Source organism: Halichoeres trimaculatus, unplaced genomic scaffold, assembly GCF_033239565.1.
Source record: "Halichoeres trimaculatus isolate MK-OKI-2021-1 unplaced genomic scaffold, fHalTri1.1 fHalTri1_scaffold_14, whole genome shotgun sequence".
NCBI lineage: Eukaryota > Metazoa > Chordata > Actinopteri > Labriformes > Labridae > Halichoeres > Halichoeres trimaculatus.
In genome coordinates, this window is record NW_027437192.1 from 25520644 (window position 1) to 25530643 (window position 10000).

Genomic DNA, 10000 nt, shown 5'->3' on the forward strand with positions numbered 1-10000 from the left:
ATGCTGACAACCACCTGAGATGTTGTGAGACACCTATATTTCCTCTGTGTTAATTTTTGATTTATGTTAATTTGTGTTAATCAGATTAAACAGTGAGTTGGTGCTAGAGATTTTAAGTGTTTGCCTGATTCATCACACAACCCAACAACGAGTACAAAGCCCCTACAGCAGGTCACAGCTAACCAGGGTTCACAAATGTTACACATTATGGACTTGTCTTAGAGCACAGGACTGTCAGCTGCACTAAATATAAACAGCTACTGAACTACTTATAAACTGACAGTGTATACTTGTTGTCACGTTAGCCTACAGATAAGTCGGAGCTCTGGGCTGCCGATAGCGCTACATATAACTGGCTGCTACGTTTGCTTGATGTCACATTTCAAACAATAGGGCTACATAGCTTACTGTACTGATAAATACCTCGCTCTATTTTTTGTTCTTTGGTGATCGTACATCATTGTTAGCTGTTGTCTAAAGGCCTCTAGTTAAACAAATGTTAGCTTCTGGAGCTTAGTGTCATTAATTTTTGCAATAACAAAGGTTGGCAAACCTCGTACTGAATGATTCAGTCTAAATACTGTAGCCCCAAACTGAAAGAGACACTCTTGGTAAGGATGGTAAAAAGGCCGTTATGTTTTACTCATAGTCTGACCCAAAGCCTTATCTTCAGTGGTGATAGTTATGATAACAAGTTGTGTTGTTGTGCAAGTTTGCACTACAACCTGTACATTTTGGCTTGTAGCTGAAGCTTTTTATCAACCTTTCAACAATAAAATGATTCATATATCCCTTCAATACGTAGTTTAGCCCCTTTTGGTGACTTCTAGCTGATAGCTGATCGTTCTCTCTCCAAAAATCATCAATGGCCTCCTGCAAATGTCTCCTACTGTAACACTTACCATAGTGCCTGTCACTGACTGTCCATTTTTTGTCCGAGTGAGCAAAGGGGGGCGTGGTTTGGTCGATTAATAATGCTTTTCAGGGTTAAAGACATTATTTACCATGAACAAAAGCTGCAAAATTTTAACTCTTTCCAAACAGGCAGAAACTTTAAAAAAAAAAGATTGATTGGTGGAGAAACGGTCAGCAGGGCAGAGATCGATAGATGGATTGGTAGATGGATCGGTACAGGGATCAGTAGATTGATGAATAGATAGATGGATGGATGCAGAGATGGGGGGGGGCAGAAGAGGGAGGTGGAGGAGGGCAGGAGAAGGAGAGAAGCTGACAGATGTACAGGAAGACATGAGACTGTTAACACAGTAATGACAGTGATAACTGCAGCATCTGACCCGTACAGTAGAGGAGACTTAAAATACCAATAGAAGAGCATTAACATCTCTAATAAAATCACAAGAGAAGTTCAGGTTGACTGACTATTACAGTGTGAGTCAAGCAGGCCTGAGGCATCAGGCAGTCTATATCAAACAATGACAAGACGAGAGCGTAAACACTCCTGGGAAATAATAAACATAATGCCGTCCATTCATGGGGTATGAATGGATGCATTACTCATCAGTAGTATAAGGCCACATGAAGGTCATCATCTTTGTTGACGTAACTAAAAGATGGTTGTGTAAATGTATGTATGTAGTGTATGTAAGCACTAACAGCAGCACTACGATGGGGAAACAACGAGAGAGTGGCCTGATTGCTCTCTGCAGAGGTTATTTAAAGTCAAAAGTCTGGACAGAAAGTTGGCAGCTAATCAGCCTGTTTCCCTGAGGCGTCTGTTCAAAGTTGAAGCCAAGATTGGTTCCTAAGTGTGTTTACCATCTACTCTGAATTTATACTTTAATACAAAGTTCCCTGGGCTGATTTCGCTCTTAAAGAGTCAGTGACTAAAATCAAGTTTCACCTTCACACACATATAAGCAGTTAGAGGTGTAGCTACCAATCTTCAGTCCCTCTTTCAGTTTGTGCCAATGGATAACCCGCAAGGTTTATGACCTGCCCCTGGAAATGATGGTCAAAAGTCTTGATCTATGAACCTATAAGTTCACTCTGGCTAAAAACAGAAATATGATCCCTGGGGAAAAAAGACGACACCTCTCATTTGTTTTATATTCATTAGGACTGTGTTCATTTCTTCTGTAGTTTTCAGTTTTAAGGGATTAACAGATCTAAATGCAGCCTGGAAGATACAGTCTGTATCTATAAGGATGAATACAAGTATACCAGGGAGAAACAGAGGATAGCAACAAATCAACGGGTGAGGAAACAGCTGTATACCACGGCACATGGTTTGCAACTTCCACAGTATCTGTCGATAGTGGTCTTACATATTTAGCCCAAATGAGCACATCTGTCCAAAGTTGTGAACAAGAGCAAAAACTTTCTAAAACATAATTTAATTTTTCAGTCCATGCCTGTATTTTGGGAGTTCATTAAGAAACATGTAATGGCTAGTGTTTGGACTCAAAAGCACAACCAGAGGCAGAAGAAGCAGTTGAGTAAATGTATTAAAAAAGAAAGAAGGTGGGAAGGGAGAGATCAAGGGTCCAAGGTGTGAAGGAGGAATCCAAAAAGAGGTGAAAGCTAGAGACGTGAGGGCTTGAGAAGGAGGATGGTGATTGAATCCAGGAATAGAGTGTGGCAGCGTGGCAGAGGTTGGATGGTAGCACTGGGGGCTCATGGAGGCTCTGCAAGGATGGAGAACAGCAGAGTCAGTCAAGTAAAACTACAACACTGGAAAACTCAAACAACTGTGAAACACAAGAGAAATCTGGAGAGCTGGCCAAAATACCTGAAGCAGGAACACTCTGGTGCTGGAGAAGCCTCACAGCAGGGCTTCTGGTGCCTTCCATTTACATGAGCAATGAGAAGTGGGGAGTAGGAATGACGTCATATTCAAGTTAAAAGCATTCCAGTTGCCAAGTCGGGAAAACTTGTCATAACAGCAATATTTCATAAAAAAACAGTGAATAATATGTATACAGCTGATTCTCTGTGACAAACACTGGTCAGAAATGCCAATTCAAATGGCGTATAACAGAAGCTTCACTGTTTACACCTGAGGCAGCCATTTTCGATTGTTATCTCAGGGTTTGTATGGACTCACCGGCTCCCCAGCAGGAATTTCCAACCTCAGGGGGCGCTCCAATTGAAATTTCCCACTCAGAACCCATAACTCCTGACTTCAAAGTACAAATGGATTGCACCATTACATGCTGGTGGTGACTGCCGTGATGAAGTTAAGGTGTAAAGGTGCAGGTGGAGCAAGTGCAGGACGGAGCTGCTCAGGCCATGTACGTGTATGAAGCCAGGTATTTGGGAAACTTTTTTATACATTTGGTCCTGTCATCCACATGAAACAACAGCTTTACGTCACTGAAAATGATGTTTCCTGAAGATTTTGGGAAACTCTGGTTTCATGGTTTTGTGTGGACACTGATAAACAGAGTTTTTGGCTCTCGAACGTCACAACTGAATGATGGGTGTTCATTCTGATTGACTGGCACGAGTTTCAGGTCAGAAAAACACTGCCCATTATGGGTTTGGCATGACATGCCGCTCTCACTGGCAGATTTGCCCGCTGCGTGTAGACAGAAGTATTTTTAATGACAAATGAGGGGGGATATTCGTTTTTTAGAATACCCGGCTACATGTGGACAAGGCCTCAGTCTCTGTAAAGGCTGTATTATGCTTTCCAAATGATCATGAGGTACGTTAATAAGACAAGTGGAATCAGCACAAAAGAAAATATGTGGCTTTTATATATTTCCCTAGTTCCAAAACTGCAGGGGGCGGTGTATCACAAATGCGCATTTACCACATTACTAAACCAGAGTAGAAGAAGGTGTTTACGCTGTTTACATTGCCAGTTCTGCTTCTATGCCAAGTTTGGGTTCAATTTCACTCCAGGAATTGTTCATCACACAGTTATCTTGGCGATTTCTGTGTGATGAATCATATAAGTGCCAATATTTTTTGTACTTAGACACTAGGAGCCCCAGTTCATAGGCACCAAGAAGTGTGGAAGCAGGATGTGGAAATTTCCCTCTTGAAAAAAGCCACACAAAGGGAAAAGGCAGCTATAATGATGCCTTATGTACACATGATGCTGCATGGTCCTTGCGGTTGTGTCAAGCATAAATCAAGCTTAAGGAACAGAAAGAGACTCTACCGAAGAAGAAGAAAACTCAAAAACCAAAGCATGTAACAATCACCACACCAAGCACAGCTCAAATGTAAGATCGGTTTTCATCCGTTATTTTTGGTTTTCTGCTATGTTAAAAAAAAAAAAATCTATCTGTCCTATAAGATGAGAAGAAAAAAAAAATTGCTTGTTTTTTGAATAGATATAAGGAGGTCTGGAAATCTAAATGCTTAGTTTGGTGACACAGTTTCAAGTATATCAGTGTCACACAGGTTGAAAATTCAAGACCAGATTTGGTCACATTATCAACTGAACTTGTATGAAGATGCCTTTTTTATTCCAGTTTACAGCAAGTGGGAGCCAAATAAGTGGCTCCTGGGGACCTGAATCAAAAGTAAACCAGGAAATAGAAAATATATATATATTTTTTTTTTAAATTAAAAAGTGCACTCAATTGTGTCCCTCCTGCTTGTGCTTTGTATAGAAAGTATTAAGGCTTGGACGATATGCTATACTTGCAATTTGATTCTATTATGATTTTTGGGGTGCTGATCGCAATTCTTTGACTTTTGCGAATTTTTTAGTTTGCTTTTTCAACACCAAACAATGTGCAAAGTGAAACGATGATGATAATGTGTACCAACTATATGAGGAGCCATATTTTTCCATAAAATACACATCACATGAGTCAGAGAGAAACATTTCACCCTCTGCTGGAGAAAAGTGGTAACTTTTTTCCAATCCAGTTTATAAACAAAGACCGAAATGAAGAATTTGAATTTTAAAACTTTTTTTTTTTTTTTTGACAAAGAATCCCGATTTTGATACTGTTACACAAAAAAATCCCCATAGGCCTATATACAGATTTTCAATTTTTTCTCCCACCCCTAGAAAGTATTGTATGTCCAGCAAGTAGCGATGAAAACAGACCATTTGTACTAATGTTGATACCATTAGCATGTTTATCTATGTTTATGAGTAGGAGGCATGTGTGATTCAAATTTGTTGGACTGGGGTTTTCCCGGAGGTTCCCCCTGACTGACGAGGTGGTCTGGAGGTGGGCACCAGTAAAGTTACGTTGGACTGTTAATGGTGATGTGAAACTGTTTTCACAAATTTTTAATACCAGTAGTTTCCTCTATTAGTAAAACTCAATGGTTGTACATGTTTATAACAGTTTAGTGAGTTATAAAACATAAAGCCAGTTCTCTAGTTTGACCCTGTAGCGTGGATGGTGTAGCAGATAGAGACATCTGGGCATTGTTCTCTCTCTGAGCCACATCAAAGCTGTTCCTCTGCTGCAAATGGCACCGAAGCTGTTCATCAGCTGAAGATCTGTGACTCTCTGCATTATTCAACGTGACAGCCTGCCACAGGAACATTCCTGCAAACACAAAAGCCTGCTTGTGATATTTAATTAGTCAGTTCTACCTGGACTACAAATGACAACGGACACAGCATTTGTCTTTGGTACAAACTGTGCTCTGTTTGCTTGATGTTTGAGTTCTCCTTCTCGTTGTTTTCATGTCACAGACTGGACCAGGCAGTGTCCTATATAATATACAGGGGGACAGTAAAGAGATGTATGACCTTCTCTTTCATTTCATAACCTGAGCATGTGCCAGTAAACCCTGTATCATCATTTCTTGCACAGATTTCTTTGGGTCATGTTGTCAGTGTAAGGCTGGTCGACAGACTCTGGAACTGGACCAGACTTTCTGGAGAATGAGAAGTTTTGCTGCTTTGAGATTTGGGCAAACTTTGTTCCTGCACTACGTGGCAAGAGATTAATCTATATTATGTAAGCTTGGGATGGTATTCAGTACAAAGAGCCTGCAGCAAAGCACCAAATCCTGGAGCTTTTTATAACACAGGTTCCTCTGTCTCAGGTCCCGGTTTGATGCCTTTGAATGGACTGAAGCTGACTGAAGTTAAAGAATGGATATTTTGAGGAGGACAGAAGAGGGAATAAAGGCAGTAGATATCTACAGCTAGTTTAAAGATAGTCCAGAAAGAGCCAGGACCATCTGCTCGTAACCATCCTTGATCGTCATTACAGCCCGGCTCATGTTCCTTTCATGAGTGCGGTTCTTCCCATCAGCACAGAAAACCAGAGCACTTATGCATGTATCAATGATCAGATCAGTCCATGTAGGACGCTTCAGGCTACGGGTTCACTCATCTTCTGACCTTTTGCATCATTGGTAATCATAGCAGATATCCACACACATCTTTTGACACCAACACACACTCACAAACACACACAGTAGGGACATTTACTCACAGTCCCACAGAAGCCTTAAAACCTTTCCAGAGGCTTTTTAACACCAGAGGTTCAGCCTCGGCTCTTTAAACAGAAAGTCTGAGTCGATTCCCCCGGTCCTCTCAGAATCTCAAGTCCCTGTAAAATTCTGATTCAAGTGCAACCTCAGTTTAGGCCAGCGACTCCGATGCCCAATGTGCACACACACACACACACACACAAGCACACACACAGATGCAAACATATAAACACACAGCAAACACTCTTTTTCCCTCAAGGCATCTGAAACCACTTCTCTGAATTATTCACCGAGCCTGCTTTGTTCATCGATCCCTCTCTCCACCTCTCTCCACACAGGCACATCTTTCACTTAACACACAGAGCCAGCAGCAGCATAATAGGCTCCTTCATCACAATTCAACCCCGCTGTGGATTCCTCCTCTTTCCTTTACTAATATATCCTACAGGTTGGAGCTGGCAGCGTGTCCGCTGGCTTCTGAGAGAGATGTTGTTTTCATAAAAACTGTAACTTAAAGGAATAAAATGTCATGTGAACTCTAACAACGAGCGTCAGTACCACGTCAGCGCTCCCCTTCTGCGTCTTTGCCTGGAGAATTTTAATCACAGATTTCCTCATTGCAAAATTTCTTCATTTCGCCAAAACATGCTGGGCTCTTGGTCTCCCTCGTGGAACCAAGAGCAATTAGAAGGTTTATTTTGAGCCATATTTAATAATTCAGTCGATATCAGTACCTCCAAACGCTTTAAACTCTTTCAGTATTTAGCAAAGATGTTGAAGCTCATAACGATCTCGCTGCTCTTTTGAAGATCCTCTCCAGCGTCTCCCGGCCTGTTTCCTGATTGATGCTTTCACTGACTTTCATCTCTTTTAAGGGGATGTAAGATGACCCCTTTACTCTGCATCAGACATCTTTACCTTTGGGGTATATCCTCTATCACCTGTCAAGCTTTATTCATTGTTTGCTGCAAGGCAAAGTCACTGACCTCTGACACTGGGAGAGTGGCTTGTGTGCTTTTATGTTGTGATATTAATGTAAAACCTGCAGGAAAAAAAACGCGATATAGGTCACATGTCCTTACATTTTTATTTGGAGCGCTGACGCCAGTCCATGTATCATTTAGGGATTGGGAACAGATCACACCACCAATGAGAAACTTTTTCTCTTAGATGTATGTAGTGAAACATTTCACAAACTGTTTAATCTGTTTACACCAAAGGGAAACACCATCATCTGAAAACATGAACACTCATGCACAGAAAACACCCGTCGTATCTTTATATATTCAGAAACTACTCCACATTGAATCACATTAAGCATTAGTAGGTGTTAAACAGAGGGGAGATTCTTCTTTAATGATTCCCAATTAAGTGTTTTCTTATGCCACAGGCAACAATTCCTCGAGTAATTTCCGTTTAAAAGAGAGAAGTGGAAATCTCTGGTGGGTAAAGGCAGTGAAAGAAAAGAGAACAGGTCTGATCATTTTCATGCTACCAAACAACAAATGTCCTAATCAGTTAAAAAAGACTCTAGTCCACCACAAGGATTTATTTATTCTTAATGAGATATTTTGCTCATTGCCACACAAGGAGGGCACAGTGTGATCCAAGAAAGTAGGTCTCACATAGTCTGTGGAAAAATGTAGTTTAAGAGTTCCTCCTCCTGTTTTTTTCCCCATGACGCTTGCTAATAAGGATGGGAATCAAAAAACGGTTCCTGTTGAGAATCGATAAGAAATGTTTAAATCCATGGATATCGTTAGCCTTTGTTCTTCACGATTCCCTTATCAATTCTTTACATTGTGCCGCAGCCGCTGGGCCTTGCGTCAACTAGTCTGTTGCAGCTAACTTAGCTTAGCAGTTAGGTAACGTTTCCCAAGAAAACTCTGATCCAGGATTTTCAGCTTGAAGTTTTACTGAAGAACTGACTTCATAAAGAAATGTACATTACTCTCTCTCAGGAAATTCATATTATGTACATTCAAAATGGTATAAATCACCTTGTTTACCAAAATAACAAAATAGCGCAAGCCTGATGCTAACGTATATGGAAAACTGTATTGATATGCTAGCAGTTAGCATACATCAGTAAAACTTCAGCTCCAGAACAGGATTTCAATTTTCATCACAGAAACATATCACATCAACTCTTTGTAAAAAAGTACTGAGAATTTCAAATGTCAAAAGCTAACAGACAATTGAAAGGCTCATGGCTGGCTTCATGCTGCATGTTGCTAGGCGCCGCCCTGTTGGCTATGGCTACCTCTTCTGTGTCCGTTTCTTGTAATTGTTTCATCTCTTTTCTGTAATCTTTGTATTTGGAATGGATCATTACTTTGTTTGGCTCATTTGTTGGCCATGGACACCAAACTTTTTGTGGCTTCAGTGATATTTTTACTACTTTTGCTCCTGTGTTTGTCTGGAGATCCTACGTGTAACCATGGCTGTATTGTTTACATGTGAACTCAGCTGTTAGCAGCCTGTAGCATGTCAGTGCTAACTGGTGCAAGGCCTAATGTCTTCCCACAAGGTGAGGAGAAGGAGGTGAGGACGACGTGGTGCTTCTCAGGTGTGAGCTAAGAAGTGACGACATTGACCCGTCCTTCCATCCATCGTTATTGGGAACGTAAGATCTATCTCCAATAAGATGGACGAGCTAGCTGTGCTAGCCCAGCAACAGAGGGAATACCAGAGGGCAGAGTAGCATCATGCTATTCACAGACATGGCTAACGGAGCTAACATCAGACACCAACGCCACATTGGAAGAGCTTCACCTGCTGTGAGCAGACAGGATCCAGGAGACAGAGACTGAACAGACTGCTGAAGAAGCTCAGTCCTGGACCCTGTGGAGGTGGAGGCTGGCTGAACTGGAGAATGATGGACAAGCTGTCAGCATCTATTTTCTTATGGACTACGGAAAGCTTCCAAACAACTTAAACCATTGCTATAACCACTTTGAGACACTAGATGGCCAACTTGAATTATTAATATATTACAACACAGTACATCAACGTCACATTGTGTGCTATTTTTACTAATTTACCAATTACACTTTATTCACTTACAGTATAAACTCAATTAAATGTTGTTGACACAGAAAATCTGTAACGCTACTTTTTGTACCAAGAAAATTCACAACAGGAATGGATAAGGGAATTGATAAAGAATCAGATCAATAAGCAGAATCGATGAGGGCATCGGTATTGACAAAACCATATCAATTCCCATCCCTACTTGTTAATTTCTTTCCAGTCATTACTGGTGTTGTGGTTGTCAAATCAGACATGTCTGTGAAGTGTTGGAAAAAAGCTTTCAAAGAGGTATGAAATGCAAATAAAGCCTGTTTAGATATTAAAGGATGATTTCAAATTGTCTTCTTTGCTCTTTAAATGTCTTTTAGGTAATCTGTTTGAGTGCCTTTTCATGCTTTGACGATAAGTGTCCACTTTCACCATTTGTTGAGTGCATAAAAAGGATAATGATGTTACAACACTACATTACAACACTGATTCACATGAGAGCCTGTTTGAAGCAAGATAACACGGCCGTCCTGATGAATGGTTGGACTGCGGCTCTTTGCTTTACAGTGAGAGAAGCAACATGCAGAGTGAGATG